General features: G+C 41.2%; 15 non-coding genes and 87 pseudogenes across 15 annotated transcripts; all 102 read left to right on the forward strand.

Annotated features, from left to right (window-relative positions):
- The first annotated feature begins 50 nt into the window (after positions 1 to 50).
- Positions 51 to 169, forward strand: LOC134960892 (5S ribosomal RNA; annotated as a pseudogene).
- A 107-nt stretch (positions 170 to 276) lies between these two features.
- Positions 277 to 395, forward strand: LOC134960249 (5S ribosomal RNA; annotated as a pseudogene).
- Positions 396 to 502: 107 nt separating this feature from the next.
- LOC134963020 (5S ribosomal RNA) lies at positions 503 to 621 on the forward strand (annotated as a pseudogene).
- Positions 622 to 728: 107 nt separating this feature from the next.
- On the forward strand, positions 729 to 847 carry LOC134961391 (5S ribosomal RNA; annotated as a pseudogene).
- A 107-nt stretch (positions 848 to 954) lies between these two features.
- Positions 955 to 1,073, forward strand: LOC134960907 (5S ribosomal RNA). Its single transcript, XR_010187828.1, has one exon. It is a non-coding gene; the product is annotated as a 5S ribosomal RNA (ribosomal RNA).
- A 107-nt stretch (positions 1,074 to 1,180) lies between these two features.
- On the forward strand, positions 1,181 to 1,299 carry LOC134959145 (5S ribosomal RNA). Its single transcript, XR_010187221.1, has one exon. It is a non-coding gene; the product is annotated as a 5S ribosomal RNA (ribosomal RNA).
- A 107-nt stretch (positions 1,300 to 1,406) lies between these two features.
- On the forward strand, positions 1,407 to 1,525 carry LOC134959662 (5S ribosomal RNA; annotated as a pseudogene).
- Positions 1,526 to 1,632: 107 nt separating this feature from the next.
- On the forward strand, positions 1,633 to 1,751 carry LOC134962187 (5S ribosomal RNA; annotated as a pseudogene).
- Positions 1,752 to 1,858: 107 nt separating this feature from the next.
- LOC134960653 (5S ribosomal RNA) lies at positions 1,859 to 1,977 on the forward strand (annotated as a pseudogene).
- Positions 1,978 to 2,084: 107 nt separating this feature from the next.
- On the forward strand, positions 2,085 to 2,203 carry LOC134963299 (5S ribosomal RNA; annotated as a pseudogene).
- A 107-nt stretch (positions 2,204 to 2,310) lies between these two features.
- LOC134960113 (5S ribosomal RNA) lies at positions 2,311 to 2,429 on the forward strand (annotated as a pseudogene).
- A 107-nt stretch (positions 2,430 to 2,536) lies between these two features.
- Positions 2,537 to 2,655, forward strand: LOC134964918 (5S ribosomal RNA). The gene has a single exon (XR_010188259.1). It is a non-coding gene; the product is annotated as a 5S ribosomal RNA (ribosomal RNA).
- A 107-nt stretch (positions 2,656 to 2,762) lies between these two features.
- On the forward strand, positions 2,763 to 2,881 carry LOC134960048 (5S ribosomal RNA; annotated as a pseudogene).
- A 107-nt stretch (positions 2,882 to 2,988) lies between these two features.
- LOC134960964 (5S ribosomal RNA) lies at positions 2,989 to 3,107 on the forward strand (annotated as a pseudogene).
- Positions 3,108 to 3,214: 107 nt separating this feature from the next.
- Positions 3,215 to 3,333, forward strand: LOC134961112 (5S ribosomal RNA; annotated as a pseudogene).
- Positions 3,334 to 3,440: 107 nt separating this feature from the next.
- LOC134964939 (5S ribosomal RNA) lies at positions 3,441 to 3,559 on the forward strand (annotated as a pseudogene).
- A 107-nt stretch (positions 3,560 to 3,666) lies between these two features.
- Positions 3,667 to 3,785, forward strand: LOC134962454 (5S ribosomal RNA; annotated as a pseudogene).
- Positions 3,786 to 3,892: 107 nt separating this feature from the next.
- Positions 3,893 to 4,011, forward strand: LOC134960628 (5S ribosomal RNA; annotated as a pseudogene).
- Positions 4,012 to 4,118: 107 nt separating this feature from the next.
- On the forward strand, positions 4,119 to 4,237 carry LOC134960795 (5S ribosomal RNA; annotated as a pseudogene).
- Positions 4,238 to 4,344: 107 nt separating this feature from the next.
- Positions 4,345 to 4,463, forward strand: LOC134963801 (5S ribosomal RNA; annotated as a pseudogene).
- Positions 4,464 to 4,570: 107 nt separating this feature from the next.
- LOC134961538 (5S ribosomal RNA) lies at positions 4,571 to 4,689 on the forward strand (annotated as a pseudogene).
- A 106-nt stretch (positions 4,690 to 4,795) lies between these two features.
- LOC134962414 (5S ribosomal RNA) lies at positions 4,796 to 4,914 on the forward strand (annotated as a pseudogene).
- A 100-nt stretch (positions 4,915 to 5,014) lies between these two features.
- Positions 5,015 to 5,133, forward strand: LOC134960271 (5S ribosomal RNA). The gene has a single exon (XR_010187729.1). It is a non-coding gene; the product is annotated as a 5S ribosomal RNA (ribosomal RNA).
- A 107-nt stretch (positions 5,134 to 5,240) lies between these two features.
- On the forward strand, positions 5,241 to 5,359 carry LOC134959732 (5S ribosomal RNA; annotated as a pseudogene).
- A 443-nt stretch (positions 5,360 to 5,802) lies between these two features.
- On the forward strand, positions 5,803 to 5,921 carry LOC134959825 (5S ribosomal RNA; annotated as a pseudogene).
- Positions 5,922 to 6,027: 106 nt separating this feature from the next.
- LOC134964883 (5S ribosomal RNA) lies at positions 6,028 to 6,146 on the forward strand (annotated as a pseudogene).
- A 100-nt stretch (positions 6,147 to 6,246) lies between these two features.
- Positions 6,247 to 6,365, forward strand: LOC134961264 (5S ribosomal RNA). Its single transcript, XR_010187876.1, has one exon. It is a non-coding gene; the product is annotated as a 5S ribosomal RNA (ribosomal RNA).
- Positions 6,366 to 6,472: 107 nt separating this feature from the next.
- Positions 6,473 to 6,591, forward strand: LOC134962093 (5S ribosomal RNA; annotated as a pseudogene).
- A 107-nt stretch (positions 6,592 to 6,698) lies between these two features.
- LOC134959928 (5S ribosomal RNA) lies at positions 6,699 to 6,817 on the forward strand (annotated as a pseudogene).
- A 107-nt stretch (positions 6,818 to 6,924) lies between these two features.
- LOC134962072 (5S ribosomal RNA) lies at positions 6,925 to 7,043 on the forward strand (annotated as a pseudogene).
- A 107-nt stretch (positions 7,044 to 7,150) lies between these two features.
- On the forward strand, positions 7,151 to 7,269 carry LOC134960705 (5S ribosomal RNA; annotated as a pseudogene).
- Positions 7,270 to 7,376: 107 nt separating this feature from the next.
- LOC134960927 (5S ribosomal RNA) lies at positions 7,377 to 7,495 on the forward strand (annotated as a pseudogene).
- Positions 7,496 to 7,602: 107 nt separating this feature from the next.
- LOC134961663 (5S ribosomal RNA) lies at positions 7,603 to 7,721 on the forward strand (annotated as a pseudogene).
- A 107-nt stretch (positions 7,722 to 7,828) lies between these two features.
- Positions 7,829 to 7,947, forward strand: LOC134963872 (5S ribosomal RNA; annotated as a pseudogene).
- A 100-nt stretch (positions 7,948 to 8,047) lies between these two features.
- On the forward strand, positions 8,048 to 8,166 carry LOC134964341 (5S ribosomal RNA). Its single transcript, XR_010188206.1, has one exon. It is a non-coding gene; the product is annotated as a 5S ribosomal RNA (ribosomal RNA).
- A 107-nt stretch (positions 8,167 to 8,273) lies between these two features.
- LOC134961179 (5S ribosomal RNA) lies at positions 8,274 to 8,392 on the forward strand (annotated as a pseudogene).
- Positions 8,393 to 8,499: 107 nt separating this feature from the next.
- Positions 8,500 to 8,618, forward strand: LOC134963541 (5S ribosomal RNA). Its single transcript, XR_010188132.1, has one exon. It is a non-coding gene; the product is annotated as a 5S ribosomal RNA (ribosomal RNA).
- A 107-nt stretch (positions 8,619 to 8,725) lies between these two features.
- LOC134961442 (5S ribosomal RNA) lies at positions 8,726 to 8,845 on the forward strand (annotated as a pseudogene).
- A 107-nt stretch (positions 8,846 to 8,952) lies between these two features.
- Positions 8,953 to 9,072, forward strand: LOC134964398 (5S ribosomal RNA; annotated as a pseudogene).
- A 107-nt stretch (positions 9,073 to 9,179) lies between these two features.
- On the forward strand, positions 9,180 to 9,298 carry LOC134961740 (5S ribosomal RNA; annotated as a pseudogene).
- Positions 9,299 to 9,405: 107 nt separating this feature from the next.
- On the forward strand, positions 9,406 to 9,524 carry LOC134963285 (5S ribosomal RNA; annotated as a pseudogene).
- Positions 9,525 to 9,631: 107 nt separating this feature from the next.
- On the forward strand, positions 9,632 to 9,750 carry LOC134960316 (5S ribosomal RNA; annotated as a pseudogene).
- A 107-nt stretch (positions 9,751 to 9,857) lies between these two features.
- LOC134960154 (5S ribosomal RNA) lies at positions 9,858 to 9,976 on the forward strand. The gene has a single exon (XR_010187709.1). It is a non-coding gene; the product is annotated as a 5S ribosomal RNA (ribosomal RNA).
- A 107-nt stretch (positions 9,977 to 10,083) lies between these two features.
- On the forward strand, positions 10,084 to 10,202 carry LOC134958989 (5S ribosomal RNA; annotated as a pseudogene).
- A 107-nt stretch (positions 10,203 to 10,309) lies between these two features.
- LOC134960033 (5S ribosomal RNA) lies at positions 10,310 to 10,428 on the forward strand (annotated as a pseudogene).
- Positions 10,429 to 10,535: 107 nt separating this feature from the next.
- On the forward strand, positions 10,536 to 10,653 carry LOC134962683 (5S ribosomal RNA; annotated as a pseudogene).
- Positions 10,654 to 10,760: 107 nt separating this feature from the next.
- LOC134959667 (5S ribosomal RNA) lies at positions 10,761 to 10,879 on the forward strand (annotated as a pseudogene).
- A 107-nt stretch (positions 10,880 to 10,986) lies between these two features.
- LOC134961665 (5S ribosomal RNA) lies at positions 10,987 to 11,105 on the forward strand (annotated as a pseudogene).
- A 107-nt stretch (positions 11,106 to 11,212) lies between these two features.
- LOC134964207 (5S ribosomal RNA) lies at positions 11,213 to 11,331 on the forward strand (annotated as a pseudogene).
- A 100-nt stretch (positions 11,332 to 11,431) lies between these two features.
- On the forward strand, positions 11,432 to 11,550 carry LOC134964353 (5S ribosomal RNA). The gene has a single exon (XR_010188207.1). It is a non-coding gene; the product is annotated as a 5S ribosomal RNA (ribosomal RNA).
- Positions 11,551 to 11,657: 107 nt separating this feature from the next.
- Positions 11,658 to 11,776, forward strand: LOC134961180 (5S ribosomal RNA; annotated as a pseudogene).
- Positions 11,777 to 11,883: 107 nt separating this feature from the next.
- Positions 11,884 to 12,001, forward strand: LOC134963090 (5S ribosomal RNA; annotated as a pseudogene).
- Positions 12,002 to 12,108: 107 nt separating this feature from the next.
- LOC134964126 (5S ribosomal RNA) lies at positions 12,109 to 12,227 on the forward strand (annotated as a pseudogene).
- Positions 12,228 to 12,334: 107 nt separating this feature from the next.
- On the forward strand, positions 12,335 to 12,453 carry LOC134962737 (5S ribosomal RNA; annotated as a pseudogene).
- Positions 12,454 to 12,560: 107 nt separating this feature from the next.
- On the forward strand, positions 12,561 to 12,679 carry LOC134964574 (5S ribosomal RNA). The gene has a single exon (XR_010188227.1). It is a non-coding gene; the product is annotated as a 5S ribosomal RNA (ribosomal RNA).
- Positions 12,680 to 12,786: 107 nt separating this feature from the next.
- On the forward strand, positions 12,787 to 12,905 carry LOC134959053 (5S ribosomal RNA; annotated as a pseudogene).
- Positions 12,906 to 13,012: 107 nt separating this feature from the next.
- Positions 13,013 to 13,130, forward strand: LOC134964660 (5S ribosomal RNA; annotated as a pseudogene).
- A 107-nt stretch (positions 13,131 to 13,237) lies between these two features.
- On the forward strand, positions 13,238 to 13,356 carry LOC134959886 (5S ribosomal RNA; annotated as a pseudogene).
- A 107-nt stretch (positions 13,357 to 13,463) lies between these two features.
- On the forward strand, positions 13,464 to 13,582 carry LOC134960851 (5S ribosomal RNA; annotated as a pseudogene).
- A 107-nt stretch (positions 13,583 to 13,689) lies between these two features.
- LOC134961187 (5S ribosomal RNA) lies at positions 13,690 to 13,808 on the forward strand (annotated as a pseudogene).
- Positions 13,809 to 13,915: 107 nt separating this feature from the next.
- LOC134962467 (5S ribosomal RNA) lies at positions 13,916 to 14,034 on the forward strand (annotated as a pseudogene).
- Positions 14,035 to 14,141: 107 nt separating this feature from the next.
- Positions 14,142 to 14,260, forward strand: LOC134960904 (5S ribosomal RNA; annotated as a pseudogene).
- Positions 14,261 to 14,367: 107 nt separating this feature from the next.
- Positions 14,368 to 14,486, forward strand: LOC134960915 (5S ribosomal RNA; annotated as a pseudogene).
- Positions 14,487 to 14,593: 107 nt separating this feature from the next.
- On the forward strand, positions 14,594 to 14,712 carry LOC134960905 (5S ribosomal RNA; annotated as a pseudogene).
- A 107-nt stretch (positions 14,713 to 14,819) lies between these two features.
- On the forward strand, positions 14,820 to 14,938 carry LOC134960238 (5S ribosomal RNA; annotated as a pseudogene).
- A 107-nt stretch (positions 14,939 to 15,045) lies between these two features.
- Positions 15,046 to 15,164, forward strand: LOC134960161 (5S ribosomal RNA; annotated as a pseudogene).
- A 107-nt stretch (positions 15,165 to 15,271) lies between these two features.
- On the forward strand, positions 15,272 to 15,390 carry LOC134963074 (5S ribosomal RNA). Its single transcript, XR_010188089.1, has one exon. It is a non-coding gene; the product is annotated as a 5S ribosomal RNA (ribosomal RNA).
- Positions 15,391 to 15,497: 107 nt separating this feature from the next.
- Positions 15,498 to 15,616, forward strand: LOC134964308 (5S ribosomal RNA; annotated as a pseudogene).
- A 107-nt stretch (positions 15,617 to 15,723) lies between these two features.
- LOC134961006 (5S ribosomal RNA) lies at positions 15,724 to 15,842 on the forward strand (annotated as a pseudogene).
- A 107-nt stretch (positions 15,843 to 15,949) lies between these two features.
- LOC134961741 (5S ribosomal RNA) lies at positions 15,950 to 16,068 on the forward strand (annotated as a pseudogene).
- Positions 16,069 to 16,175: 107 nt separating this feature from the next.
- Positions 16,176 to 16,294, forward strand: LOC134963286 (5S ribosomal RNA; annotated as a pseudogene).
- A 107-nt stretch (positions 16,295 to 16,401) lies between these two features.
- LOC134960317 (5S ribosomal RNA) lies at positions 16,402 to 16,520 on the forward strand (annotated as a pseudogene).
- A 107-nt stretch (positions 16,521 to 16,627) lies between these two features.
- Positions 16,628 to 16,746, forward strand: LOC134960166 (5S ribosomal RNA). The gene has a single exon (XR_010187711.1). It is a non-coding gene; the product is annotated as a 5S ribosomal RNA (ribosomal RNA).
- A 107-nt stretch (positions 16,747 to 16,853) lies between these two features.
- Positions 16,854 to 16,972, forward strand: LOC134958990 (5S ribosomal RNA; annotated as a pseudogene).
- A 107-nt stretch (positions 16,973 to 17,079) lies between these two features.
- On the forward strand, positions 17,080 to 17,198 carry LOC134960035 (5S ribosomal RNA; annotated as a pseudogene).
- A 107-nt stretch (positions 17,199 to 17,305) lies between these two features.
- Positions 17,306 to 17,423, forward strand: LOC134962684 (5S ribosomal RNA; annotated as a pseudogene).
- A 107-nt stretch (positions 17,424 to 17,530) lies between these two features.
- LOC134959668 (5S ribosomal RNA) lies at positions 17,531 to 17,649 on the forward strand (annotated as a pseudogene).
- Positions 17,650 to 17,756: 107 nt separating this feature from the next.
- On the forward strand, positions 17,757 to 17,875 carry LOC134961666 (5S ribosomal RNA; annotated as a pseudogene).
- A 107-nt stretch (positions 17,876 to 17,982) lies between these two features.
- Positions 17,983 to 18,101, forward strand: LOC134964208 (5S ribosomal RNA; annotated as a pseudogene).
- A 100-nt stretch (positions 18,102 to 18,201) lies between these two features.
- On the forward strand, positions 18,202 to 18,320 carry LOC134964365 (5S ribosomal RNA). Its single transcript, XR_010188208.1, has one exon. It is a non-coding gene; the product is annotated as a 5S ribosomal RNA (ribosomal RNA).
- A 107-nt stretch (positions 18,321 to 18,427) lies between these two features.
- LOC134961181 (5S ribosomal RNA) lies at positions 18,428 to 18,546 on the forward strand (annotated as a pseudogene).
- Positions 18,547 to 18,653: 107 nt separating this feature from the next.
- LOC134963091 (5S ribosomal RNA) lies at positions 18,654 to 18,771 on the forward strand (annotated as a pseudogene).
- Positions 18,772 to 18,878: 107 nt separating this feature from the next.
- On the forward strand, positions 18,879 to 18,997 carry LOC134964127 (5S ribosomal RNA; annotated as a pseudogene).
- Positions 18,998 to 19,104: 107 nt separating this feature from the next.
- LOC134962738 (5S ribosomal RNA) lies at positions 19,105 to 19,223 on the forward strand (annotated as a pseudogene).
- Positions 19,224 to 19,330: 107 nt separating this feature from the next.
- LOC134964587 (5S ribosomal RNA) lies at positions 19,331 to 19,449 on the forward strand. Its single transcript, XR_010188229.1, has one exon. It is a non-coding gene; the product is annotated as a 5S ribosomal RNA (ribosomal RNA).
- A 107-nt stretch (positions 19,450 to 19,556) lies between these two features.
- On the forward strand, positions 19,557 to 19,675 carry LOC134959054 (5S ribosomal RNA; annotated as a pseudogene).
- A 107-nt stretch (positions 19,676 to 19,782) lies between these two features.
- On the forward strand, positions 19,783 to 19,900 carry LOC134964662 (5S ribosomal RNA; annotated as a pseudogene).
- Positions 19,901 to 20,007: 107 nt separating this feature from the next.
- On the forward strand, positions 20,008 to 20,126 carry LOC134959887 (5S ribosomal RNA; annotated as a pseudogene).
- A 107-nt stretch (positions 20,127 to 20,233) lies between these two features.
- On the forward strand, positions 20,234 to 20,352 carry LOC134960852 (5S ribosomal RNA; annotated as a pseudogene).
- A 107-nt stretch (positions 20,353 to 20,459) lies between these two features.
- On the forward strand, positions 20,460 to 20,578 carry LOC134961189 (5S ribosomal RNA; annotated as a pseudogene).
- A 107-nt stretch (positions 20,579 to 20,685) lies between these two features.
- Positions 20,686 to 20,804, forward strand: LOC134962468 (5S ribosomal RNA; annotated as a pseudogene).
- A 107-nt stretch (positions 20,805 to 20,911) lies between these two features.
- On the forward strand, positions 20,912 to 21,030 carry LOC134960906 (5S ribosomal RNA; annotated as a pseudogene).
- A 107-nt stretch (positions 21,031 to 21,137) lies between these two features.
- Positions 21,138 to 21,256, forward strand: LOC134960916 (5S ribosomal RNA; annotated as a pseudogene).
- Positions 21,257 to 21,363: 107 nt separating this feature from the next.
- Positions 21,364 to 21,482, forward strand: LOC134960908 (5S ribosomal RNA; annotated as a pseudogene).
- Positions 21,483 to 21,589: 107 nt separating this feature from the next.
- On the forward strand, positions 21,590 to 21,708 carry LOC134960239 (5S ribosomal RNA; annotated as a pseudogene).
- Positions 21,709 to 21,815: 107 nt separating this feature from the next.
- Positions 21,816 to 21,934, forward strand: LOC134960162 (5S ribosomal RNA; annotated as a pseudogene).
- Positions 21,935 to 22,041: 107 nt separating this feature from the next.
- LOC134963086 (5S ribosomal RNA) lies at positions 22,042 to 22,160 on the forward strand. The gene has a single exon (XR_010188090.1). It is a non-coding gene; the product is annotated as a 5S ribosomal RNA (ribosomal RNA).
- A 107-nt stretch (positions 22,161 to 22,267) lies between these two features.
- On the forward strand, positions 22,268 to 22,386 carry LOC134964309 (5S ribosomal RNA; annotated as a pseudogene).
- A 107-nt stretch (positions 22,387 to 22,493) lies between these two features.
- On the forward strand, positions 22,494 to 22,611 carry LOC134964210 (5S ribosomal RNA; annotated as a pseudogene).
- Positions 22,612 to 22,718: 107 nt separating this feature from the next.
- LOC134961869 (5S ribosomal RNA) lies at positions 22,719 to 22,837 on the forward strand (annotated as a pseudogene).
- Positions 22,838 to 22,944: 107 nt separating this feature from the next.
- Positions 22,945 to 23,063, forward strand: LOC134960909 (5S ribosomal RNA; annotated as a pseudogene).
- Positions 23,064 to 23,170: 107 nt separating this feature from the next.
- On the forward strand, positions 23,171 to 23,289 carry LOC134960241 (5S ribosomal RNA; annotated as a pseudogene).
- The last annotated feature ends 1 nt before the right edge of the window (position 23,290 follows it).

Genomic DNA, 23,290 nt, shown 5'->3' on the forward strand with positions numbered 1-23,290 from the left:
ATGTACCAGTAGTTAGAAGTAGAAAATTTCTAACAGAAACCACAAAGCTCATCTACAGCCACACCACACTGGATACGCCCAATCTCATCTGATCTTGGGAACTAAGCAGTGCTGGGCCTGGTTAATACTTGGATGGGAGACCACCTAGGAATACAAGGTGCTGTAGGTCTTTGTATACTGCCAACACCGTTCTGTTGATGCATTCCATTTTTAAACTTTTTCATTTATTTACCAGTAGTTAGAAGTAGAAAAGTTCTAACAGAAACCACAAAGCTCATCTACAGCCACACCACACTGGATACGCCCTATCTCATCTGATCTTGGAAGCTAAGCAGTGTTGGTCCTGTTTAGTACTTGGGTGGGAGACCACCTAGGAATACGAGGTGCTGTAGGTATTTTTATACTGCCAACACCGTTCTGTTGATGCATTCCATTTTCAAACGTATTCATTTAATTACCAGTAGTTAGAAGTAGAAAAGTTCTAACAGAAACCACAAAGCTCATCTACAGCCACACCACACTGGATACGCCCAATCTCAACTGATCTTGGAAGCTAAGCAGTGTTGGGCCTGTTTAGAATTTGGGTGGGGGACCACCTGGGAATATGAGGTGCTGTAAGTATTTTTATACTGCCTACACCGTTCTGTTGATGCATTCCATTTTCAAACTTATTAATTTATGTACCAGTAGTTAGAAGTAGAAAAGTTCTAGCAGAAACCACAAAGCTCAACTACAGCCACACCACACTGGATACGCCCAATCTCATCTGATCTTGGGAACTAAGCAGTGCTGGGCCTGGTTAATACTTGGATGGGAGACCACCTAGGAATACAAGGTGCTGTAGGTCTTTGTATACTGCCAACACCGTTCTGTTGATGCATTCCATTTTTAAACTTTTTCATTTATTTACCAGTAGTTAGAAGTAGAAAAGTTCTAACAGAAACCACAAAGCTCATCTACAGCCACACCACACTGGATACGCCCAATCTCATCTGATCTTGGAAACTAAGCAGTGCTGGGCCTGGTTAGTACTTGAATGGGAGACCACCTGGGAATACCTGGTGCTGCAGATATTTTTATACTGCCAACACCGTTCTGTTGATGCATTCTATTTTCAAACTTTTTCATTTATTTACCAGTAGTTAGAAGTAGAAAAGTTCTAACAAAAACCACAAAGCTTATCTACAGCCATACCACACTGGATACACCCAATCTCATCTGATCTTGGAAGTTAAGCAGTGTTGGGCCTGTTTAGTACTTGGATGGGAGACCACCTGGCAATACAAGGTGCTGTTAGTATTTTTATACTGCCAACACCGTTCTGTTGATGCATTCCATTTTCAAACTTATTCATTTATGTACCATTAGCTAGAAGTAGAAAAGTTCTAACAGAAACCGCAAAGCTCATCTACAGCCACACCACACTGGATACGCCCAATCTCATCTGATGTTGGACGCTAAGCAGTGTTGGGCCTGGTTAGTACTTGGATGGGAGACCACCTGGGAATACAAGGTGCTGTAGGTATTTATATACTGCCAACACCGTTCTGTTGATGCATTCCATTTTTAAACTTTTTCATTTATGTACAAGTAGTTAGAAGTAGAAAAGTTCTAACAGAAACCACAAAGCTCATCTACAGTCACACCACACTGGATACGCCCAATCTCATCTGATCTTGGTAGCTAAGCAGTGTTGTGCCTGTTTAGTACTTGGGTGGGAGACCACCTAGGAATACGAGGTGCTGGAGGTATTTTTATACTGCCAACACTGTTCTGTTGATGCATTCCATTTTCAAACGTATTCATTTAATTACCAGTAGTTAGAAGTAGAAAAGTTCTAACAGAAACCACAAAGCTCATCTACAGCCACACCACACTGGATACGCCCAATCTCATCTGATCTTGGAAGCTAAGCAGTGTTGGGCCTGTTTAGAATTTGGGTGGGGGACCACCTGGGAATATGAGGTGCTGTAGGTATTTTTATAATGCCTACACCGTTCTGTTGATGCATTCCATTTTCAAACTTATTAATTTATGTACCAGTAGTTAGAAGTAGAAAAGTTCTAGCAGAAACCACAAAGCTCAACTACAGCCACACCACACTGGATACGCCCAATCTCATCTGATCTTGAAAGCTAAGCAGTGTTGGATCTGGTTAGTACTTGGATGGGAGACCACCTGGCAATACAAGGTGCTGTACGTATTTTTATACTGCCAACACCGTTCTGTTGATGCTTTCTATTTTCAAACTTAGTCATTTATGTACCAGTAGCTAGAAGTAGAAAAGTTCTAAAAGAAACCACAAAGCTTATCTACAGCCACAGCACACTGGATACGCCCAATCTCATCTGATCTTGGAAACTAAGCAGTGCTGGGCCTGGTTAGTACTTGGATGGGAGACCACCTGGGAATACAAGGTGCTGTAGGTATTTTTATACTGCCAACACCGTTCTGTTGATGCATTCCATTTTCAAACTTATTCATTTATGTACAAGTAGATAGAAGTAGAAAAGTTCTAACAGAAACCACAAAGCTCATTTATGACCACACCACACTGGATTCGCCCAATCTCATCTGATCTTGGAAGTTAAGCAGTGTTGGGCCTGGTTAGTACTTGGATGGGAGACCACCTGGGAATACAAGGTGCTGTAGGTATTTTTATACTGCCAACACCGTTCTGTTGATGCATTCCATTTTCAAATGTATTCATTTATGTACCAGTAGCTAGAAGTAGAAAAGGTCTAACAGAAACAACAAAGCTCATCTACAGCCACACCACACTGGATTTGCCCAATCTCATCTGATCTTGGAAGCTAAGCAGTGTTGGGCCTGGTTAGTACTTGGATGGGAGACCTCCTGGGAATACAAAGTGTTGTAGGTATTTTTATACTGCCAAAACCGTTCTGTTGATGCATTCCATTTTCAAATTTATTCATTTATGTACCAGTAGCTAGAAGAAGAAAAGTTCTAACAGAAACCACAAAGCTCATCTACAGCCACACCACACTGGATACTCCCAATCTCATCTGATCTTGGAAGCTGAGCAGTGTTGGGCCTGGTTAGTACTTGGATGGGAGACCACCTGGCAATACAAGGTGCTGTAGGCATTTTTATACTTCCAACACCGTTCTGTTGATGTATTCCATTTTCAAAATTATTCATTTATGTACCAGTAGCTAGAATTAGAAAAGTTCTAACAGAAACCACAAAGCCCATCTACAGCCACACCACATTGGATACGCCTAATCTCATCTGATCTTGGAAGCTAAGCAGTGTTGGGCCTGGTAAGTACTTTGATGGGAGACCACCTAAGGATACAAGGTGCTGTAGGTATTTATATACTGCCAACTCCGTTCTGTTGATGTATTCCATTTTCAAACTTAATCATTTATGTACCAGTAGTTAGAAGTAGAAAAGTTCTAACAGAAACCACAAAGCTCATCTATAGCCCCACCACACTGGATACGCTCAATCTCATCTGATCTTGGGAACTAAGCAGTGTTGGGCATGGTTAGTACTTGGAAGTGAGACCTTCTGGGAATACAAGGTGCTGTAGGTATTTTTATACTACCAACACCGTTCTGTTGATGCATTCCATTTTCAAACTTATTCATTTATGTACCAGTAGCTAGAAGTAGAAAATTTCTAACAGAAACCACAAAGCTCATCTACAGCCTCACCACACTGGATACGCCCAATCTCATCTGATCTTGGGAACTAAGCAGTGTTGGGCCTGGTTAGTACTTGGATGGGAGACCACCTGTGATTACAAGGTGCTGTAGGTATTTTTATACTGCAAACACCATTCTGTTGATGCATTCAATTTCCAAACTTATTCTTTTATGTACCTGTAGTTAGAAGTAGAAAAGTTCTAACAGAAACCACAAAGCTCATCTACAGCCACAACACACTGGATACGCCCAATCTCATCTGATCTTGGAAGCTAAGCAGTGTTGGGCCTGGTTAGTACTTGGATGTGAGACCACCTGGGAATACACGGTGCTGTAGGTATTTTTATACTGCCAACACCGTTCTGTTGATGCATTCCATTTTCAAACTTATTCATTTATGTACCAGTAGTTAGAAGTAGAAAAGTTCTAACAGAAACCACAAAGCTCATCTACAGTCACACCACACTGGATACGCCCAATCTCATCTGATCTTGAAAGCTAAGCAGTGTTGGGCCTGTTTAGTACTTGGATGGGAGACCACCTGGCAATACAAGGTGCTGTATGTCTTTTTATACTGCCAACACCGTTCTGTTGATGCATTCCATTTTCAAACTTATTCATTTATGTACCAGTAGTTAGAAGTAGAAAAGTTCTAACAGAAACCACAAAGCTCATCTACAGCCACACCACACTGGAGACGCCCAATCTCATCTAATCTTGGAAACTAAGCAGTGCTGGGCCTGGTTAGTATTTGGATGGGAAACCACATGAGAATGCAAGGTGCTGCAGATATTTTTATACTGCCAACTCCGTTCTGTTGATGCATTCCATTTTCAAACTTTTTCATTTATTTACCAGTAGTTAGAAATAGAAAAGTTCTAACAGAAACCACAAAACTCATCTGCAGCCACACCACACTGGACTCGCCCAATCTCTTCTGATCTTGGAAGCTAAGCAGTGTTGGGCCTGGTTAGTACTTGGATTGGAGACCACCTGGGAATGCAAGGTGCTGTAGGTGTTTTTATACTGCCAACACCATTCTGTTGATGCATTCCATTTTCAAACTTTTTCATTTATTTACAGTAGCTAGAAGTAGAAAAGTTCTAACAGAAACCACAAAGCTCATCTACAACCACACCAAACTGGATACACCCAATCTTATCTGATCTTGGAAGCTAAGCAGTGATGGGCCTGGTTAGTACTTGGATGGGAGACCACCTGTGAATGCAAGGTGCTGTAGGCATTTTTACACTGCCAACACCGTTCTGTTGATGCATTCCATTTTCAAACTTTTTCATTTATTTGCTAGAAGTAGAAAAGTTCTAGCAGAAACCACAAAGCTCATCTACAGCCACACCACACTGGATGCACCCAATCTCATCTGATCTTGGAAGCTAAGCAGTGTTGGGCCTAGTCAGTACTTGGATGGGTGACCACCTGGGAATACACGGTGCTGTAGGTTTTTTAATACTGCTAACACAGTTCTGTGGATGCATTCCATTTTCAAACTTATTCATTTATGTACCAGTAGTTAGAAGTAGAAAAGTTCTAACAGAAACCACAAAGCTCATCTACAGCCACACCACACTGGATACGCTCAATCTCATCTGATCTTGTAAGCTAAGCAGTGTTGGGCCTGGTTAGTACTTGTATGGGATACCACCTGGGAATACAAGGTGCTGTAGGTATTTTTATACTGCCATCACCGTTCTGTTGATGCATTCCATTTTCAAATGTATTCATTTATGTACCAGTAGTTAGAAGTAGAAAAGTTCTAACAGTAACCACAAAGCTCATCTACAGCCACAAAGCTCATCTACAGCCACACAACACTGGTATCCAGTATGGTGTGGTTGAAGATGAGCTTTGTGGTTTCTGTGAGAACTTTTCTACTTCTAACTACTGGTACATAAAAGAATCTCATCTGATCTTGGAACCTAAGCAGTGTTGGGCGTGGTTAGTACTTGGATGGGAGACCACCTGGGAATACAAGGTGCTGTAGGTCTTTTTATACTGCCAACACCGTTCTGTTGATGCATTCCATTTTCAAACTTATTCATTTATGTACCAGTAGTTAGAAGTAGAAAAGTTCTAACAGTAACCACAAAGCTCATCTACAGCCACAAAGCTCATCTACAGCCACACCACGCTGGATGCGCCCAATCTCATCTGATCTTGGAAGCGAAGCAGTGTTGTGCCTGGTTAGTACTTGGATGGGAGACCACCTGGGAATACAAGGTGCTGTAGGTGTTTTTAGACTGCCAACACCGTTCTGTTGATGCATTCCATTTTCAAACTTTTTCATTTATTTACAGTAGCTAGAAGTAGAAAAGTTCTAACAGAAACCACAAAGCTCATCTACAACCACACCAAACTGGATACACCCAATCTTATCTGATCTTGGAAGCAAAGCAGTGATAGGCCTGGTAAGTACTTGGATGGGAGACCACCTGTGAATGCAAGGTACTGTAGGCATTTTTACACTGCCAACACCGTTCTGTTGATGCATTCCATTTTCAAACTTTTTCATTTATTTGCTAGAAGTAGAAAAGTTCTAGCAGAAACCACAAGGCTCATCTACAGGCACACCACACTGGATGCACCCAATCTCATCTGATCTTGGAAGCTAAGCAGTGTTGGGCCTGGTCAGTACTTGGATGGGCGACCACCTGGGAATACACGGTGCTGTAGGTTTTTTAATACTGCTAACACCGTTCTGTGGATGCATTCCATTTTCAAACTTATTCATTTATGTACCAGTAGTTAGAAGTAGAAAAGTTCTAACAGAAACCACAAAGCTCATCTACAGCCTCACCACACTGGATATGCCCAATCTCATCTGATATTGGAAGCTAAGCAGTGTTGGGCCTGGTTAGTATCTGGTTGGGATACCACCTGGGAATACAAGGTGCTGTAGGTATTGTTATACTGCCAACACCGTTCTGTTGATGCATTCCATTTTCAAACTTATTCAATTATGTACCAGTAGTTAAAAGTAGAAAAGTTCTAACAGAAACCACAAAGCTCATCTACAGCCACACCACACTGGATACTCCCAATCTCATCTGATCTTGGAAGCTGAGCAGTGTTGGGCCTGGTTAGTACTTGGATGGGAGACCACCTGGGGATACAAGGTGCTGTAGGTATTTATATAATGCCAACTCCGTTCTGTTGATGCATTCCATTTTCAAACTTAATCATTTATGTACCAGTAGTTAGAAGTAGAAAAGTTCTAACAGAAACCACAAAGGTCATCTATAGCCACACCACACTGGATACGCTCAATCTCATCTGATCTTGGGAACTAAGCAGTGTTGGGCCTGGTTAGTACTTGGATGTGAGACCACCTGGGAATACAAGGTGCTGTAGGTATTTTTATACTGCCAACACCGATCTGTTGATGCATTCCATTTTCAAACTTATTCATTTATGTACCAGTAGCTAGAAGTAGAAAAGTTCTAACAGAAACCACAAAGCTCATCTACAGCCTCACCACACTGGATACGCCCAATCTCATCTGATCTTGGGAACCAAGCAGTGTTGGGCCTGGTTAGTACTTGGATGGGAGACCACCTGGGAATACAAGGTGCTGTAGGTATTTTTATACTGCAAACACCATTCTGTTGATGCATTCAATTTTCAAACTTATTCTTTTATGTACCAGTAGTTAGAAGTAGAAAAGTTCTAACAGAAACCGCAAAGCTCATCTACAGTCACAACACACTGGATACGCCCAATCTCATCTGATCTTGGAAGCTAAGCAGTGTTGGGCCTGGTTAGTACTTGGATGTGAGACCACCTGGGAATACACGGTGCTGTAGGTATTTTTATACTGCCAACACCGTTCTGTTGATGCATTCCATTTTCAAACTTATTCATTTATGTACCAGTAGTTAGAAGTAGAAAAGTTCTAACAGAAACCACAAAGCTCATCTACAGTCACACCACACTGGATACGCCCAATTTCATCTGATCTTGAAAGCTAAGCAGTGTTGGGCCTGTTTAGTACTTGGATGGGAGACCACCTGGCAATACAAGGTGCTGTATGTCTTTTTATACTGCCAACACCGTTCTGTTGATGCATTCCATTTTCAAACTTATTCATTTGTGTACCAGTAGTTAGAAGTAGAAAAGTTCTAACAGAAACCACAAAGCTCATCTACAACCACACCAAACTGGATACACCCAATCTTATCTGATCTTGGAAGTTAAGCAGTGATGGGCCTGGTTAGTACTTGGATGGGAGACAACCTGTGAATGCAAGGTGCTGTAGGCATTTTTACACTGCCAACACCGTTCTGTTGATGCATTCCATTTTCAAACTTTTTCATTTATTTGCTAGAAGTAGAAAAGTTCTAGCAGAAACCACAAAGCTCATCTACAGCCACACCACACTGGATGCACCCAATCTCATCTGATCTTGGAAGCTAAGCTGTGTTGGGCCTGGTTAGTACTTGGATGGGAGACCACCTGGCAATACAAGGTGCTGTAGGTATTTTTATACTGCCAACACCGTTCTGTTGATGCATTCCATTTTCAAACTAATTCATTTATGTACCAGTAGTTAGAAGTAGAAAAGTTCTAACAGAAACCACAATGCTCATCTATAGCCACACCACACTGGATGCGCCCAATCTCATCTGATCTTGGAAGCTAAGCAGTGTTGGGCCTGAATAATATTTGGATGGGATATCACCTGGGAATACAAGGTGCTGTAGGTATTGTTATACTGCCAACACCGTTCTGTTGATGCATTCCATTTTCAAACTTATTCAATTATGTACCAGTAGTTAAAAGTAGAAAAGTTCTAACAGAAACCACAAAGCTCATCTACAGCCACACCACACTGGATACGCCCAATCTCATCTGATCTTGGAAGCTAAGCAGTGTTGGGCCTGGTTAGTACTTGGATGGGAGACCACCTGGCAATACAAGGTGCTGTAGGTATTTTTATACTGCCAACACCGTTCTGTTGATGCATTCCATTTTCAAACTAATTCATTTATGTACCAGTAGTTAGAAGTAGAAAAGTTCTAACAGAAACCACAATGCTCATCTATAGCCACACCACACTGGATGCGCCCAATCTCATCTGATCTTGGAAGCTAAGCAGTGTTGGGTCTGGTTAGTAACTTGGATGGAAGACCACCTGGGAATACAAGGTGCTGTAGGTATTTTTATACTGCCAATACTGTTCTGTTGATTCATTCCATTTTCAAACTTATTCATTTATGTACCAGTAGTTAGAAGTAGAAAAGTTCTAACAGAAACCACAAAACTCATCTACAGCCACTCCACACTGGATACACCCAATCTCATCTGATTTTATGAAGCTATGCAGTGTTGGGCCTGGTTAGTACTTGGATGGGAGACCACCTGTGAATAAAAGGTGCTGTAGGTATTTTTATACTGCCAACACCGTTCTGTTGATGCATTCCATTTTCAAACTTTTTCATTTATTTACCAGTAGCTAGAAGTAGAAAAGTTCTAGCAGGAACCACAAAGCTCATCTACAGCAACACCACACTGGATACGCCCAATTTCATCTGATCTTGGAAGCTAAGGAGTGTTGGGCCTGGTTAGTACTTGGATGGGAGACCACCTGTGAATACAAGGTGCTGTAAGTATTTTTATACTGCCAACACCGTTCTGTTGATGCATTCCATTTTCAAACTTTTTCATTTATTTACCAGTAGTTAGAAGTAGAAAAGTTCTAACAGAAACCACAAAGCTCATCTACAGCCACTCCACACTGGATACACCCAATCTCATCTGATTTTGGAAGCTATGCAGTGTTGGGCCTGGTTAGTACTTGGTTGGGAGACAACTTGTGAATACAAGGTGCTGTAGGTATTTTTATACTGCCAACACCGTTCTGTTGATGCATTCCATTTTCAAACTTTTTCATTTATTTACCAGTAGCTAGAAGTTGAAAAGTTCTAGTAGAAACCACAAAGCTCATCTACAGCCACACCACACTGGATACGCTCAATCTCATCTGATCTTGTAAGCTTAGCAGTGTTGGGCCTGGTTAGTACTTGGATGGGATACCACCTGGGAATACAAGGTGCTGTAGGTATTTTTATACTGCCAACACCGTTCTGTTGATGCATTCCATTTTCAAATGTATTCATTTATGTACCAGTAGCTAAAAGTAGAAAAGGTCTAACAGAAACCACAAAGCTCATCTACAGCCACACCACACTGGATACGCCCAATCTCATATGATCTTGGAAGCTAAGCATTGTTGGGCCTTGTTAGTACTTGGATGGGAGACCACCTGGGAATACAAGGTGCTGTAGGTATTTTTATACTGCCAACACCGTTCTGTTAATGCATTCCATTTTCAAACTTTTTCATTTATTTACCAGTAGTTAGAAGTAGAAAAGTTCTAACAGAAACCACAAAGCTCATCTACAGCCACTCCACACTGGATACACCCATTCTCATCTGGGTTTGGAAGCTATGCAGTTTTGGGCCTGGTTAGTATTTGGATGGGAGACCACCTGTGAATACAAGGTGCTGTGGGTATTTTTATACTGCCATCACCGTTCTGTTGATGCATTCCATTTTCAAACTTTTTCATTTATTTACCAGTAGCTAGAAGTAGAAAAGTTCTAGCAGAAACCACAAAGCTCATCTACAGCCACACCACACTGAATACGCCCAATTTCATCTGATCTTGGAAGCTAAGGAGTGTTGGGCCTGGTTAGTACTTGGATGGGAGACCACCTGTGAATACAAGGTGCTGTAGGTATTTTTATACTGCCAACACCGTTCTGTTGATGCATTCCATTTTCAAACTTTTTCATTTATTTACCAATAGCTAGAAGTAGAAAAGTTCTAGCAGAAACCACAAAGCTCATCTACAGCCACACCACACTGGATACGCCCAATTTCATTTGATCTTGGAAGCTATGAGTGTTGGGCCTGGTTAGTACTTGGATGGGAGACCACCTGGGAATACAAGGTGCTGTAGGTATTTTTATACTGCCAACACTGTTCTGTTGATGCATTCCATTTTCAAACTTATTCATTTATGTACCAGTAGTTAGAAGTAGAAAAGTTCTAACAAAAACCACAAAGCTCATCTACAGCCACACCACACTGGATACGCTCAATCTCATCTGATCTTGGAAGCTAAGCAGTGTTGGGTCTGCTTAGTACTTGGATGGGAGACCACCTGGGAATACAAGGTGCTGTAGGTATTTTTATACTGCCAACACCGTTCTGTTGATGCATTCCATTTTCAAACTTATTCATTTATGTACCAGTAGTTAGAAGTAGAAAAGTTCTAACAGAAACCACAAAGCTCATCTACAGTCACACCACACTGGATACGCCCAATTTCATCTGATCTTGAAAGCTAAGCAGTGTTGGGCCTGTTTAGTACTTGGATGGGAGACCACCTGGCAATACAAGGTGCTGTATGTCTTTTTATACTGCCAACACCGTTCTGTTGATGCATTCCATTTTCAAACTTATTCATTTGTGTACCAGTAGTTAGAAGTAGAAAAGTTCTAGCAGAAACCACAAAGCTCATCTACAACCACACCAAACTGGATACACCCAATCTTATCTGATCTTGGAAGCTAAGCAGTGATGGGCCTGGTTAGTACTTGGATGGGAGACAACCTGTGAATGCAAGGTGCTGTAGGCATTTTTACACTGCCAACACCGTTCTGTTGATGCATTCCATTTTCAAACTTTTTCATTTATTTGCTAGAAGTAGAAAAGTTCTAGCAGAAACCACAAAGCTCATCTACAGCCACACCACACTGGATGCACCCAATCTCATCTGATCTTGGAAGCTAAGCTGTGTTGGGCCTGGTTAGTACTTGGATGGGAGACCACCTGGCAATACAAGGTGCTGTAGGTATTTTTATACTGCCAACACCGTTCTGTTGATGCATTCCATTTTCAAACTAATTCATTTATGTACCAGTAGTTAGAAGTAGAAAAGTTCTAACAGAAACCACAATGCTCATCTATAGCCACACCACACTGGATGCGCCCAATCTCATCTGATCTTGGAAGCTAAGCAGTGTTGGGCCTGAATAATATTTGGATGGGATATCACCTGGGAATACAAGGTGCTGTAGGTATTGTTATACTGCCAACACCGTTCTGTTGATGCATTCCATTTTCAAACTTTTTCATTTATTTACCAGTAGTTAAAAGTAGAAAAGTTCTAGCAGAAACCACAAAGCTCATCTACAGCCACACCACACTGGATATGCCCAATTTCATCTGATCTTGGAAGCTATGAGTGTTGGGCCTGGTTAGTACTTGGATGGGAGACCACCTGGGAATACAAGGTGCTGTAGGTAATTTTAAACTGGCAACACCGTTCTGTTGATGCATTCCATTTTCAAACTTATTCATTTATGTACCAGTAGTTAGAAGTAGAAAAGTTCTAACAGAAACCGCAAAGCTCATCTACAGCCACATCACACTGTACGCACCCAATCTCATCTGATCTTGAAAGTTAAGCAGTGTTGGGCCTGGTTAGAACTTGGATGGGAGACCATCTGGGAATACAAGATGTTTTAGGTATTTTTATACTGCCAACACCGTTCTGTTGAGGCATTCCATTTTCATACTTTTTCATTTATTTACCAGTAGTTAGAAGTAGAAAAGTTCTAACAGAAACCACAAAGCTCATCTACAGCCACACCACATTGGATAAACCAAATCTAATCTGATCTTGGAAGCTAAGTAGTGTTGGGCCTGGTTAGTACTTGGATGGGAGACCACCTTGGAATACAAGGTGCTGTAGGTATTTTTATACTGCTAACACCGTTCTGTTGATGCATTCCATTTTCAAACTAATTCATTTATGTACCAGTAGTTAGAAGTAGAAAAGTTCTAACAGAAACCACAAAGCTCATCTACAGCCACACCACACTGGATGCGCCCAATCTCATCTGATCTTGGAAACTAAGCAGTGTTGGGCCTGGTTAGTACTTTGATGGGAGACCACCTAGGAATACAAGGTGCTGTAGGTATTTTTATACTGCCAACACCGTTCTGTTGATGCATTCCATTTTCAAACTTTTTCATTTATTTACCAGTAGTTAGAAGTAGAAAAGTTCTAACAGAAACCACAAAGCTCATCTACAGCCACTCCACACTGGATACACCCATTCTCTACTGATTTTGGAAGCTATGCAGTTTTGGGCCTGGTTAGTATTTGGATGGGAGACCACCTGTGAATACAAGGTGCTGTAGGTATTTTTATACTGCCAACACCGTTCTGTTGATGCATTCCATTTTCAAACTTTTTCATTTATTTACCAGTAGCTAGAAGTAGAAAAGTTCTAGCAGAAACCGCAAAGCTCATCTACAGCCACACCACACTGGATATGCCCAATTTCATCTGATCTTGGAAGCTATGAGTGTAGGGCCTGGCTATTACTTAGATGGGAGACCACCTGGGAATACAAGGTGCTGTAGGTATTTTTATACTGCCAATACTGTTCTGTTGATTCATTCCATTTTCAAACTTATTCATTTATGTACCAGTAGTTAGAAGTAGAAAAGTTCTATCAGAAACCTCAAAGCTCATCTACAGCCACACCACACTGGATACGCTCAATCTCATCTGATCTTGTAAGCTAAGCAGTGTTGGGCCTGGTTAGTACTTGGATGGGATACCACCTGGGAATACAAGGTGCTGTAAGTATTTTTATACTGCCAACACCGTTCTGTTGATGCATTCCATTTTCAAATGTATTCATTTATGTACCAGTAGCTAGAAGTAGAAAATGTCTAACAGAAACCATAAAGCTCATCTACAGCCACACCACACTGGATACGCCCAATCTCATATAATCTTGGAAGCTAAGCAGTGTTGGGCCTGGTTAGTACTTGGATTGGAGACCACCTGGGAATACAAGGTGCTGTAGGTATTTTTATACTGCCAACACCGTTCTGTTGATGCATTCCATTTTCAAACTTTTTCATTTATTTACCAGTAGTTAGAAGTAGAAAAGTTCTAACAGAAACCACAAAGCTCATCTACAGCCACTCCACACTGGATACACCCAATCTCATCTGATTTTGGAAGCTATGCAGTGTTGGGCCTGGTTAGTACTTGTATGGGAGACCACCTGTGAATACAAGGTGCTGTAGGTATTTTTATACTGCCAACACCGTCCTGTTGATGCATTCCATTTTCAAACTTTTTCATTTATTTACCAGTAGCTAGAAGTAGAAAAGTTCTAGTAGAAACCACAAAGCTCATCTACAGCCACACCACACTGGATACGCCCAATTTCATCTGATCTTGGAAGCTAAGGAGTGTTAGGCCTGGTTAGTACTTGGATGGGAGACCACCTGTGAATACAAGGTGCTGTAAGTATTTTTATACTGCCAACACCGTTCTGTTGATGCATTCCATTTTCAAACTTTTTCATTTATTTAACAGTAGTTAAAAGTAGAAAAGTTCTAACAGAAACCACAAAGCTCATCTACAGCCACTCCACACTGGATACACCCAATCTCATCTGATTTTGGAAGCTATGCAGTGTTGGGCCTGGTTAGTACTTGGATGGGAGACCACTTGTGAATACAAGGTGCTGTAGTTATTTTTATACTGCCAACACCGTTCTGTTGATGCATTCCATTTTCAAACTTTTTCATTTATTTACCAGTAGCTAGAAGTAGAAAAGTTCTAGCAGAAACCTCAAAGCTCATCTACAGCCACACCACACTGGATACGCCCAATTTCATCTGATCTTGGAAGCTAAGGAGTGTTGGGCCTGGTTAGTATTTGGATGGGAGACCACCTGTGAATACAAGGTGCTGTAGGTATTTTTATACTGCCAACACCGTTCTGTTGATGCATTCCATTTTTAAAATTTTTCATTTATTTACCAATAGCTAGAAGTAGAAAAGTTCTAGCAGAAACCACAAAGCTCATCTACAGCCACTCCACACTGGATACACCCAATCTCATCTGATTTTGGAAGCTATGCAGTGTTGGGCCTGGTTAGTACTTGGATGGGAGACCACTTGTGAATACAAGGTGCTGTAGTTATTTTTATACTGCCAACACCGTTCTGTTGATGCATTCCATTTTCAAACTTTTTCATTTATTTACCAGTAGCTAGAAGTAGAAAAGTTCTAGCAGAAACCACAAAGCTCATCTACAGCCACACCACACTGGATACGCCCAATCTCATCTGCTCTTGGAAGCTAAGCAGTGTTGGGCGTGGTTAGTACTTGGATGGGAGACCACCTGTGAATACAAGGTGCTGTAGGTATTTTTATACTGCCAACACCGTTCTCTTTATGCATTCCATTTTCAAACTTATTCATTTATGTACCAGAAGTTAGAAGTAAAAAAGTACTAACAAAAAACACAAAGCTCATCTACAGCCACACCACAATGGATACACCCAATCTCATCTGATCTTAGAAACTAAGCAGTGTTGGGCCTGGTTAGTACTTGGATGGGAGACCACCTGGGAATACAAGGTGCTGTAGGTATTTTTATACTGCCAACACCGTTCTGTTGATGCATTCCATTTTCAAACTATTTCATTTATTTACCAGTAGTTAGAAGCAGAAAAGTTCTAACAGAAACCACAAAGCTCATCTACAGCCACACCACACTGGATACGCTCAATCTCATCTGATCTTGTAAGCTAAGCAGTGTTGGGCCTGGTTAGTACTTGGATGGGATACCACCTGGGAATACAAGGTGCTGTAGGTATTTTTATACTGCCAACACCGTTCTGTTGATGCATTCCATTTTCAAATGTATTCATTTATGTACCAGTAGCTAGAAGTAGAAAAGTACTAAAAGAAACCACAAAGCTAATCTACAGCCACACCACGCTGGATGCGCTCAGTCTTATCTGGTCTTGGAAGCTAAGCAGTGTTGTTCCTGGTTAGTACTTGGATGGGAGACCACCTGGGAATACAAGGTGCTGTTGGTATTTTTATACTGCCAACACCGTTCTGTTGATGCATTCCATTTTCAAACTTTTTCATTTATTTACCAGTAGTTAAAAGTAGAAAAGTTCTAGCAGAAACCACAAAGCTCATCTACAGCCACACCACACTGGATACGCCCAATCTCATCTGCTCTTGGAAGCTAAGCAGTGTTGGGCGTGGTTAGTACTTGGATGGGAGACCACCTGTGAATACAAGGTGCTGTTGGTATTTTTATACTGCCAACACCGTTCTGTTGATGCATTCCATTTTCAAACTTTTTCATTTATTTACCAGTAGCTAGAAGTAGAAAAGTTCTAGCAGGAACCACAAAGCTCATCTACAGCAACACCACACTGGATACGCCCAATTTCATCTGATCTTGGAAGCTAAGGAGTGTTGGGCCTGGTTAGTACTTGGATGGGAGACCACCTGTGAATACAAGGTGCTGTAAGTATTTTTATACTGCCAACACCGTTCTGTTGATGCATTCCATTTTCAAACTTTTTCATTTATTTACCAGTAGTTAGAAGTAGAAAAGTTCTAACAGAAACCACAAAGCTCATCTACAGCCACTCCACACTGGATACACCCAATCTCATCTGATTTTGGAAGCTATGCAGTGTTGGGCCTGGTTAGTACTTGGTTGGGAGACAACTTGTGAATACAAGGTGCTGTAGGTATTTTTATACTGCCAACACCGTTCTGTTGATGCATTCCATTTTCAAACTTTTTCATTTATTTACCAGTAGCTAGAAGTTGAAAAGTTCTAGTAGAAACCACAAAGCTCATCTACAGCCACACCACACTGGATACGCTCAATCTCATCTGATCTTGTAAGCTTAGCAGTGTTGGGCCTGGTTAGTACTTGGATGGGATACCACCTGGGAATACAAGGTGCTGTAGGTATTTTTATACTGCCAACACCGTTCTGTTGATGCATTCCATTTTCAAATGTATTCATTTATGTACCAGTAGCTAAAAGTAGAAAAGGTCTAACAGAAACCACAAAGCTCATCTACAGCCACACCACACTGGATACGCCCAATCTCATATGATCTTGGAAGCTAAGCATTGTTGGGCCTTGTTAGTACTTGGATGGGAGACCACCTGGGAATACAAGGTGCTGTAGGTATTTTTATACTGCCAACACCGTTCTGTTAATGCATTCCATTTTCAAACTTTTTCATTTATTTACCAGTAGTTAGAAGTAGAAAAGTTCTAACAGAAACCACAAAGCTCATCTACAGCCACTCCACACTGGATACACCCATTCTCATCTGGGTTTGGAAGCTATGCAGTTTTGGGCCTGGTTAGTATTTGGATGGGAGACCACCTGTGAATACAAGGTGCTGTGGGTATTTTTATACTGCCATCACCGTTCTGTTGATGCATTCCATTTTCAAACTTTTTCATTTATTTACCAGTAGCTAGAAGTAGAAAAGTTCTAGCAGAAACCACAAAGCTCATCTACAGCCACACCACACTGAATACGCCCAATTTCATCTGATCTTGGAAGCTAAGGAGTGTTGGGCCTGGTTAGTACTTGGATGGGAGACCACCTGTGAATACAAGGTGCTGTAGGTATTTTTATACTGCCAACACCGTTCTGTTGATGCATTCCATTTTCAAACTTTTTCATTTATTTACCAATAGCTAGAAGTAGAAAAGTTCTAGCAGAAACCACAAAGCTCATCTACAGCCACACCACACTGGATACGCCCAATTTCATTTGATCTTGGAAGCTATGAGTGTTGGGCCTGGTTAGTACTTGGATGGGAGACCACCTGGGAATACAAGGTGCTGTAGGTATTTTTATACTGCCAACACTGTTCTGTTGATGCATTCCATTTTCAAACTTATTCATTTATGTACCAGTAGTTAGAAGTAGAAAAGTTCTAACAAAAACCACAAAGCTCATCTACAGCCACACCACACTGGATACGCTCAATCTCATCTGATCTTGGAAGCTAAGCAGTGTTGGGTCTGCTTAGTACTTGGATGGGAGACCACCTGGGAATACAAGGTGCTGTAGGTATTTTTATACTGCCAACACCGTTCTGTTGATGCATTCCATTTTCAAACTTATTCATTTATGTACCAGTAGTTAGAAGTAGAAAAGTTCTAACAGAAACCACAAAGCTCATCTACAGTCACACCACACTGGATACGCCCAATTTCATCTGATCTTGAAAGCTAAGCAGTGTTGGGCCTGTTTAGTACTTGGATGGGAGACCACCTGGCAATACAAGGTGCTGTATGTCTTTTTATACTGCCAACACCGTTCTGTTGATGCATTCCATTTTCAAACTTATTCATTTGTGTACCAGTAGTTAGAAGTAGAAAAGTTCTAGCAGAAACCACAAAGCTCATCTACAACCACACCAAACTGGATACACCCAATCTTATCTGATCTTGGAAGCTAAGCAGTGATGGGCCTGGTTAGTACTTGGATGGGAGACAACCTGTGAATGCAAGGTGCTGTAGGCATTTTTACACTGCCAACACCGTTCTGTTGATGCATTCCATTTTCAAACTTTTTCATTTATTTGCTAGAAGTAGAAAAGTTCTAGCAGAAACCACAAAGCTCATCTACAGCCACACCACACTGGATGCACCCAATCTCATCTGATCTTGGAAGCTAAGCTGTGTTGGGCCTGGTTAGTACTTGGATGGGAGACCACCTGGCAATACAAGGTGCTGTAGGTATTTTTATACTGCCAACACCGTTCTGTTGATGCATTCCATTTTCAAACTAATTCATTTATGTACCAGTAGTTAGAAGTAGAAAAGTTCTAACAGAAACCACAATGCTCATCTATAGCCACACCACACTGGATGCGCCCAATCTCATCTGATCTTGGAAGCTAAGCAGTGTTGGGCCTGAATAATATTTGGATGGGATATCACCTGGGAATACAAGGTGCTGTAGGTATTGTTATACTGCCAACACCGTTCTGTTGATGCATTCCATTTTCAAACTTTTTCATTTATTTACCAGTAGTTAAAAGTAGAAAAGTTCTAGCAGAAACCACAAAGCTCATCTACAGCCACACCACACTGGATATGCCCAATTTCATCTGATCTTGGAAGCTATGAGTGTTGGGCCTGGTTAGTACTTGGATGGGAGACCACCTGGGAATACAAGGTGCTGTAGGTAATTTTAAACTGGCAACACCGTTCTGTTGATGCATTCCATTTTCAAACTTATTCATTTATGTACCAGTAGTTAGAAGTAGAAAAGTTCTAACAGAAACCGCAAAGCTCATCTACAGCCACATCACACTGTACGCACCCAATCTCATCTGATCTTGAAAGTTAAGCAGTGTTGGGCCTGGTTAGAACTTGGATGGGAGACCATCTGGGAATACAAGATGTTTTAGGTATTTTTATACTGCCAACACCGTTCTGTTGAGGCATTCCATTTTCATACTTTTTCATTTATTTACCAGTAGTTAGAAGTAGAAAAGTTCTAACAGAAACCACAAAGCTCATCTACAGCCACACCACATTGGATAAACCAAATCTAATCTGATCTTGGAAGCTAAGTAGTGTTGGGCCTGGTTAGTACTTGGATGGGAGACCACCTTGGAATACAAGGTGCTGTAGGTATTTTTATACTGCTAACACCGTTCTGTTGATGCATTCCATTTTCAAACTAATTCATTTATGTACCAGTAGTTAGAAGTAGAAAAGTTCTAACAGAAACCACAAAGCTCATCTACAGCCACACCACACTGGATGCGCCCAATCTCATCTGATCTTGGAAACTAAGCAGTGTTGGGCCTGGTTAGTACTTTGATGGGAGACCACCTAGGAATACAAGGTGCTGTAGGTATTTTTATACTGCCAACACCGTTCTGTTGATGCATTCCATTTTCAAACTTTTTCATTTATTTACCAGTAGTTAGAAGTAGAAAAGTTCTAACAGAAACCACAAAGCTCATCTACAGCCACTCCACACTGGATACACCCATTCTCTACTGATTTTGGAAGCTATGCAGTTTTGGGCCTGGTTAGTATTTGGATGGGAGACCACCTGTGAATACAAGGTGCTGTAGGTATTTTTATACTGCCAACACCGTTCTGTTGATGCATTCCATTTTCAAACTTTTTCATTTATTTACCAGTAGCTAGAAGTAGAAAAGTTCTAGCAGAAACCGCAAAGCTCATCTACAGCCACACCACACTGGATATGCCCAATTTCATCTGATCTTGGAAGCTATGAGTGTAGGGCCTGGCTATTACTTAGATGGGAGACCACCTGGGAATACAAGGTGCTGTAGGTATTTTTATACTGCCAATACTGTTCTGTTGATTCATTCCATTTTCAAACTTATTCATTTATGTACCAGTAGTTAGAAGTAGAAAAGTTCTATCAGAAACCTCAAAGCTCATCTACAGCCACACCACACTGGATACGCTCAATCTCATCTGATCTTGTAAGCTAAGCAGTGTTGGGCCTGGTTAGTACTTGGATGGGATACCACCTGGGAATACAAGGTGCTGTAAGTATTTTTATACTGCCAACACCGTTCTGTTGATGCATTCCATTTTCAAATGTATTCATTTATGTACCAGTAGCTAGAAGTAGAAAATGTCTAACAGAAACCATAAAGCTCATCTACAGCCACACCACACTGGATACGCCCAATCTCATATAATCTTGGAAGCTAAGCAGTGTTGGGCCTGGTTAGTACTTGGATTGGAGACCACCTGGGAATACAAGGTGCTGTAGGTATTTTTATACTGCCAACACCGTTCTGTTGATGCATTCCATTTTCAAACTTTTTCATTTATTTACCAGTAGTTAGAAGTAGAAAAGTTCTAACAGAAACCACAAAGCTCATCTACAGCCACTCCACACTGGATACACCCAATCTCATCTGATTTTGGAAGCTATGCAGTGTTGGGCCTGGTTAGTACTTGTATGGGAGACCACCTGTGAATACAAGGTGCTGTAGGTATTTTTATACTGCCAACACCGTCCTGTTGATGCATTCCATTTTCAAACTTTTTCATTTATTTACCAGTAGCTAGAAGTAGAAAAGTTCTAGTAGAAACCACAAAGCTCATCTACAGCCACACCACACTGGATACGCCCAATTTCATCTGATCTTGGAAGCTAAGGAGTGTTAGGCCTGGTTAGTACTTGGATGGGAGACCACCTGTGAATACAAGGTGCTGTAAGTATTTTTATACTGCCAACACCGTTCTGTTGATGCATTCCATTTTCAAACTTTTTCATTTATTTAACAGTAGTTAAAAGTAGAAAAGTTCTAACAGAAACCACAAAGCTCATCTACAGCCACTCCACACTGGATACACCCAATCTCATCTGATTTTGGAAGCTATGCAGTGTTGGGCCTGGTTAGTACTTGGATGGGAGACCACTTGTGAATACAAGGTGCTGTAGTTATTTTTATACTGCCAACACCGTTCTGTTGATGCATTCCATTTTCAAACTTTTTCATTTATTTACCAGTAGCTAGAAGTAGAAAAGTTCTAGCAGAAACCTCAAAGCTCATCTACAGCCACACCACACTGGATACGCCCAATTTCATCTGATCTTGGAAGCTAAGGAGTGTTGGGCCTGGTTAGTATTTGGATGGGAGACCACCTGTGAATACAAGGTGCTGTAGGTATTTTTATACTGCCAACACCGTTCTGTTGATGCATTCCATTTTTAAAATTTTTCATTTATTTACCAATAGCTAGAAGTAGAAAAGTTCTAGCAGAAACCACAAAGCTCATCTACAGCCACTCCACACTGGATACACCCAATCTCATCTGATTTTGGAAGCTATGCAGTGTTGGGCCTGGTTAGTACTTGGATGGGAGACCACTTGTGAATACAAGGTGCTGTAGTTATTTTTATACTGCCAACACCGTTCTGTTGATGCATTCCATTTTCAAACTTTTTCATTTATTTACCAGTAGCTAGAAGTAGAAAAGTTCTAGCAGAAACCACAAAGCTCATCTACAGCCACACCACACTGGATACGCCCAATCTCATCTGCTCTTGGAAGCTAAGCAGTGTTGGGCGTGGTTAGTACTTGGATGGGAGACCACCTGTGAATACAAGGTGCTGTAGGTATTTTTATACTGCCAACACCGTTCTCTTTATGCATTCCATTTTCAAACTTATTCATTTATGTACCAGAAGTTAGAAGTAAAAAAGTACTAACAAAAAACACAAAGCTCATCTACAGCCACACCACAATGGATACACCCAATCTCATCTGATCTTAGAAACTAAGCAGTGTTGGGCCTGGTTAGTACTTGGATGGGAGACCACCTGGGAATACAAGGTGCTGTAGGTATTTTTATACTGCCAACACCGTTCTGTTGATGCATTCCATTTTCAAACTATTTCATTTATTTACCAGTAGTTAGAAGCAGAAAAGTTCTAACAGAAACCACAAAGCTCATCTACAGCCACACCACACTGGATACGCTCAATCTCATCTGATCTTGTAAGCTAAGCAGTGTTGGGCCTGGTTAGTACTTGGATGGGATACCACCTGGGAATACAAGGTGCTGTAGGTATTTTTATACTGCCAACACCGTTCTGTTGATGCATTCCATTTTCAAATGTATTCATTTATGTACCAGTAGCTAGAAGTAGAAAAGTACTAAAAGAAACCACAAAGCTAATCTACAGCCACACCACGCTGGATGCGCTCAGTCTTATCTGGTCTTGGAAGCTAAGCAGTGTTGTTCCTGGTTAGTACTTGGATGGGAGACCACCTGGGAATACAAGGTGCTGTTGGTATTTTTATACTGCCAACACCGTTCTGTTGATGCATTCCATTTTCAAACTTTTTCATTTATTTACCAGTAGTTAAAAGTAGAAAAGTTCTAGCAGAAACCACAAAGCTCATCTACAGCCACACCACACTGGATATGCCCAATTTCATCTGATCTTGGAAGCTATGAGTGTTGGGCCTGGTTAGTACTTGGATGGGAGACCACCTGGGAATACAAGATGCTGTAGGTAATTTTAAACTGGCAACACCGTACTGTTGATGCATTCCATTTTCAAACTTATTCATTTATGTACCAGTAGTTAGAAGTAGAAAAGTTCTAACAGAAACCGCAAAGCTCAACTAAAGCCACATCACACTGTACGCACCCAATCTCATCTGATCTTGGAAACTAAGCAGTGTTGGGCCTGGTTAGTACTTTGATGGGAGACCACCTAGGAATACAAGGTGCTGTAGGTATTTTTATACTGCCAACACCGTTCTGTTGATGCATTCCATTTTCAAACTTTTTCATTTATTTACCAGTAGTTAGAAGTAGAAAAGTTCTAACAGAAACCACAAAGCTCATCTACAGCCACTCCACACTGGATACACCCAATCTCATCTGATTTTGGAAGCTATGCAGTGTTGGGCCTGGTTAGTACTTGGATGGGAGACCACTTGTGAATACAAGGTGCTGTAGTTATTTTTATACTGCCAACACCGTTCTGTTGATGCATTCCATTTTCAAACTTTTTCATTTATTTACCAGTAGCTAGAAGTAGAAAAGTTCTAGCAGAAACCACAAAGCTCATCTACAGCCACACCACACTGGATACGCCCAATCTCATCTGCTCTTGGAAGCTAAGCAGTGTTGGGCGTGGTTAGTACTTGGATGGGAGACCACCTGTGAATACAAGGTGCTGTAGGTAT

The sequence above is a fragment of the Pseudophryne corroboree genome, chromosome 9, assembly GCF_028390025.1.
Source record: "Pseudophryne corroboree isolate aPseCor3 chromosome 9, aPseCor3.hap2, whole genome shotgun sequence".
In the NCBI taxonomy this organism is placed as follows: domain Eukaryota; kingdom Metazoa; phylum Chordata; class Amphibia; order Anura; family Myobatrachidae; genus Pseudophryne; species Pseudophryne corroboree.